Here is a 6,327-nt window from a genome sequence, read left to right as displayed (position 1 = left end):
AATCAGGCTGTCTGCTTGCTCCTGATTGGACCTCGTGGGAAATGCAGTGAACTAAGGGTTTTGCCCTTTGAAGCCTCTGCAAAACGTGACTTGGTACCATTTTCTGGGAAACCAGAGATGGACCTGGCCAGAGAGCCCATCGACCTGGCCAGTATTTCATTAAAGCTTGCTTCATTTTGATGTTAAACTGGTAGTGGCCCTATTCTCAACCAGTGGGATTACAAGTCCCACTTCCAGTGTGGCCACATTGAATAAATAGATCTGCTGTGGGATGTTCTGTATGTCAAATGTGTTGCTCTGATCAGTTAATAAATAAAACACTGATTGCCCAGTAGCCAGGCCGGACAAATAGGCGGGACAAGGAGAGAGGAGAATTCTGGGAAGTGGAAGGATGAGGCAAAGAGACACTGCCAGCCACCACCATGACAAGCAAGATGTAAGATACCGGTAAGCCACAAGCCATGTGGCAACTTATAGATTAATAGAAATGGGTTGATTTAAGATATAAGAACAGTTAGCAAGAAGCCTGCCACGGCCATGCAGTTTATAAGTAATATAAGTCTGTGTGTTTACTCTGTTGGGTCTGAGCAGCTGCGGGACTGGCGGGTAAGAGAGATTTGTCCTGACCGTGGGCCAGACAGGACCAGGAAAACTGGCTACATAAATCTTTTTCTTTCCACTATTTGGCTCTTTTTATTGGCTTATTGAGGGTGAGTGGCCAGACCTTACTGGGGCACAAGTCATAACCATCAAGTTCAGTAACAATGCTAGGGTGCAGCTTTCTTACCAAAGGGATTTTTGCCATAACACCTCTTCCTCCACGCATCCTAGGATATTTTGCAAGATTTAACCCTAGCCATCACCATTGTCATCACCAACTGGTTTTGTGACAGAAGCAAGAACAAGTTTCAACTTTGAAGTTAGCAAGTGAGTACTTCCTCTAGTGCAGGGCCACTCTTAAATGAATGGCAGATGGAGAGTATCTGTCCATTCCACTCACGTGACTAAAACAGTGAACTTTCCCATTGTGATGGTAGATCCAGATTGTCTACATGAATGGTATCTTAAATAACTAGGAAGCATGTTTCAGGGCAGGCATGTCTGTGGGCATTTCTGGAAGGGATTAAGGGCAGAGCAGGCAGCTGCACCCTCTGGCAGCTGGCCCAGATATAAAGTAGCCAGAAGGAAATCAGTGTTGCTTGTCTGCCTACATTTGCTTCTTGTTAAGTGGATGTGTCATCCCATTGCTGACCTGGCTGCCACCATCCTTAAGTGACATCTGAATCCAGCTTCAGTCTGAACTCAGGTGTGCAAGGAATTAATCCCGCAGGCCTTCAGTGCCAGACTGGGACTGCTGAGGTAGCCATCTTTCTGGTCTGAGGAGCTACTGTGTTATCGGCCCTCCAGCATCTTGTTGGCCCTTGTTGGCCTTTTCAGATCCTATCATGTAAGCCAATCTAATCCAGTCATGCCCATGCTATCGGTTCTTTTCCTGTGGAGAACGCTTGCTGGATACTGTTCTTGGGCTTCTCTGCTGAGGGTTACTGTTTAACCACACCGCCGCGCACCAGCTGTGGCTCCATGTTTCCAGTTCCCCTGTATCGCTTCCCGGCTTTCTCACTTGCCATCTTATGAGATGGGAAAGAGAACTAGCTCTTCCTTATTTTTTTTTTTTTAAATCATTGACTTATTTTGTGTATGTGGGTGTTTCTTCTGCATGTCTGTCTGTGTTCTATGTCAGTGCCTGGTGCCTGTGCAGAGGCCAGAAGAGAGTGTCAGTTCAACTGGACATGGAACTGGTGGCAGAGCACTTTCTTGTACGAGTAAGGCACTGAATTGGATCTGCAGCACCAAACACAAACATGTCTAGTGCACAAACATTGGTACAAAGTAGACACTAAATACATACTACTGATGGAAGTACTTCATACTCCTTTTTCGCTAAATCTTAGATATGGAGAATCTGAAATGATAACCTGAAAACAAATTCTAGAACAGTAGAGCCCTATGCCTTCCTAGTGCTGGGATTATGGATTATAGGCTAGGCACGTCCCACCATGCTTGGATTTTTTGTTTTTCAGATGGGGATTTTTCTGTGTTTCCCAGGCTGATCCCCAAAACCTGGACTCAAGATTCCTCCACTTCTTCCTGGGACTAGTCTCTTGTGCCATCATGCCTGGCTCTCAAATACGTTTAAAATGAATGTAATTCTGCAGTGCTGGACACCAGCAATTTTTTTGTAAATGTTTTTTTAATCATCAAGGCTCTCATGCTGAAATATTTGGCTTCCCAAACAAGTAATGATTATTTGCATTTGTACATAAGTGCAATTTTACATATAGAGAACTGGCATAACTCATAATAGAACCAAACCCATAAAATGGGGGTCTGTATTTAACGATGTCTATAAGAGGCCACATGGGGATACTGCAGAATTTGTGACTTGGATGAAGATTGGAGTAAGTCAGGGAAGGTCTAGAAACTAAAGGCCAATTCCAGATCTCCTATTAAAAACAGTTCGACTCATACACTCTTTCTCATTGGTAGAGTGAATTGTGTAATGGCCACACACAGACACTGCTTTGTTGACCTTACACTCCAAGCTAAGACCTGGAAAAACTCCAGCTGTGAAAGCAACATAAACATGCTAAAATATCAGACCTCATCGCTGTCACACAGCTGAAGAAGCTGATAGACTAGACGCTGAATTCTGTGGGCCACTGGTGTAGCTGGACTGGAATCTTTAAATTTTGGCCTTTTCATGGACATCTAAAGATTAATTCTGCAGAGTTCATCAGGAAAACAGCTAGTCCTTCTGAAGGTCAAGCTGGCCCCTGACCCCAAATCTTGATTCCTGGGGTCTCCAATAACTTAATCTGAGTGAGAATGGCGTGCTAGGACAATATGGTAACAGCCCCATCCCATTCTTTCCAGAAAGATACAGACTTCTAGCTGAAACTTCAGACTCTAGGTCCCCCAGTGTGGTGGTCTGACTGAGATCTCGCCCCTTAGTCTTGGGCATTTGAATACTTGGCTTCAAGTTGGCGGCTAATTGGGGAGGATTAGGAAGTGTGGCCTTGCTGGAGGAAGTGCTATCACCCGGAGTGGACTTTGAGGCTCAAAGGACTCTTCCCTACTTGGTGCCAGCTCTCTGCTTCCTGTTTGTGGTTAAAGATGTATGCTTCGGCGCTGCTCCAGCCCTGCTCCAGCCAGGACGCCTGCTACCTGCTGCCATGTTGCGTGGCCATCATGGACTCTCATTCTTCTGGAACCATAAGTCGCAAATAAACCCTCCCTTTGAATACTGCAAGCAGTGTAATGGACCATGCCTGTGGGAGCCTGGAGAATAACACAGAGGAATGAGAACAGCAGAGACCTGGTTCATGAGGGTCCAGAGGGGAGCAGGACCCAGAGAGGATGGAGGATGGAGCCATTCATGTCATATTCTGGTAAATATTCTGCCCATGTCCTGCTGGGGTCTTACAAGCCTGAATCAAGTGAGATTTAAAGGCTTGTTGTCTCATTCCAGGCCTCTGCTGATGCAGCATGTCATAGTGGAGAGCACACAGCAGTGATGAGAGACTAGGGAGCCAATATCCCTTTTCAAGGGTGTGCCTCCACACCCACTTTCTTCCATTAGATCCCATCTCTTAATAGTGCCATAGGCTGGTAACCAAGCTTGAAAGACTGTGGAAATACTGCTTAAAATTGTGCAAAACTGAAAGTAACCCGAGCACCATCAGTGATATTTTTGTTACATCCATCAATATATAGTATATTACCAGAGAATGTGTTGTTTTATGACATGGTAGTTATGTAATAATTTATTAAAGGGGCCAGCAAGATGGTTGACTGGATAAAGGTGCTTGCTGCCAAGACTGATGAGCTGAACTCAGTCCCCAGAACCCACATGGAGAAAGTTGTCTTCAACCCTATGTGCACCATGATGTATGCACATACATGTACACACACACACAAAAAAAAAAAAAGTGAAAAAAATTACTCATGGAAATGTGAATATAACCTGAGTTGTGCACAATATGGTTTGTTAATTTTGTTAGATACAATGACATTAAAGTCATGGAAGCACACCTTTAATCCCAGTACTTGGGAGACAGAAGCAGGCAGATCTCTCTGAGTTTGAGGTTAGCCTGGTCTACATACCAAGTTCCAGGACAGCCAGGGCTATATAGTGAGACCGTCTCAAAAAAACAAAACAAAACAAGAACAAAACAAAAAACCTAAACCAAAACAACAACCAGAAAAGAATCGCACACATAAGCGCAGGATGAGGTGGTACCTCATTAATCTCAGCACTTGGGAGGCAGACCACTGTCTACACATGTTCCAAACCAGCCCGGGGTGCATAACAAGACCCTTCTCAAACAAATAAGCAGTGTCCTTTTCAATGATGGACTCAACTTTGTGTCATGGTACATGACTGCAATCCTAGTGACACTGAAGCACGGTACATGGGGAACTCAGGTCCAGCCTGAGCTACGTGCTACCTCAAAAAATGGGGGCAGGGAGACACACATTGAATTATCTAGGGATAATAGTCAATAGTGTCTAAGTCAATAGTTTAAATGGTCTGGAAGAAAAAAAGACAACTTTTTAAAATCAGGCATGAGAGAGATTAGGTGACTCTGTGTGTGTGTGTGTGTGTGTGTGTGTGTGTGTGTGTGTGTGTGTGTTTTCAAGACAGGGTTTCACTCTTATAACCCTAGCTGTCCTAGAACTCACTCTGTAGATCAGGCTGGCCTCAAACTCACAGAAGGTGCTTGCATCTGGGATCAATGGCTTGCACCACCACTACCTGGCTTGATCTCTAAATTCAAAGCCAGCCTGGTCTAGAGTTCCAGGCCAGCCTGGACTACACAGTGAGACCCTGTCTCAACACTATCCTCCGCCTCACATTTAGAATGGTAACTTCAGTTTCTGATCAGTAATTAATATACATTCCTGTCCACTTAGCTCTAAACTAGCCGTGACACCCGCCTCTTGAACACACGCTCCTCCACCCCACACTAAAGTGGCCTTGTGGCAAATGAGGTTTATTGGCATAGCACTGCCTGACCCCTTTTCAATGGGAAGTAGCCTCAAACTGCCTGCCTCTGCCTCTCAAGTGCTGGAATTAAAGGCACCACCGCCTGGCTGGGACCATAAGATTTGTATGTGTGCAATTGTGCAAGTCAGTCTCTACATTTACTAAACATTTAGAAATGGAGCCAGTTTCCCTACAACTTACACAGGATAGTCAGATTCTCTGCTTAAACTATGGTAAGTGCGTTCCTAATGATTCCAAGTAAGAGTCCTAATTGTGTGTGTGTGTGTGTGTGTGTGTGTGTGTGTGTGTATACTTTTTAAATTTTAATAAAGATATAGAAAGCTTAGTTTTGGAGAATTTTACATTTTTAAATCATACTTCAAAATTGATTGTGGAATGGGAAACCTGGGTAAAACTAATATCGTATTGTTTAGATGTGCTTGTCCCACACCCACCAATTTCTTCAGCTCCTAACCCCACCTCTCCTTCTCCCAGCCCTGTGAAGATTCTACCACTTGTGTGTGTGTGCGCGCGCGCGCTTGTTTTTTTGTTGTTTGTTTTTTTGTTTTTGAGACAGTGTTTCTCTGTGTAGCCCTGGCTGTTCTGGAACTCACTCTGTAGGCCAGACTGGCTTCGAACTCACAGAGATCTGCCTGCCTCTGCCTCCTGAGCGCTGGGATTAAAGGCGTGTGCCACCACCGCCCAGCTCTATCTCTTCTCTTTTCCCCTGCCAGCAGAAGCCAAAGTCCATGTTCGTTTTAATGTCTTCTTAGAGCAGGCACTGGTGGTACATGCCTATGACCTAGCACTTAGAAAGGGAAGGGAGGGAACACCAGGAAGTCAAAGGCCTCCCCAGCCCACAGTGACTGAAGTCAGTCTAGGGTACATGGCAAGAACTATTATGCTAGGAAGCCAGAGAGCAAGACACTGATTCAAAGCAAAAACACAAAGATGCATGGAGCTCCTCCAGCTCAGCAGTTCCCTGTCTTTAGGGTCAAACCCTAGCCAGAAGCTGTTGGTTGGAGCTTAGGATGTTTAGACAGATTTGCTGTTCAGGAACAAATATAAAGAATTAGTGACATCCACTCACCTATTCATTTATTATTTGCTTGTTTGTTTCTGATTTTGTTTTAAGACAGGGTCTTACTATGTAGATCAAGCAGGACTCCCAACTCACAGACAACCGGCCTGCCTCTGCCTCCCCAATGCTGGGGATTAAAGCGTATGCTACCATACTCAACCTCACTCAGCTTTTAGATTTAATTGACACAATTAAACAG

The sequence above is a fragment of the Onychomys torridus genome, chromosome 5, assembly GCF_903995425.1.
Source record: "Onychomys torridus chromosome 5, mOncTor1.1, whole genome shotgun sequence".
In the NCBI taxonomy this organism is placed as follows: Eukaryota; Metazoa; Chordata; class Mammalia; order Rodentia; family Cricetidae; genus Onychomys; species Onychomys torridus.
This window is presented reverse-complemented; position numbering follows the sequence as displayed.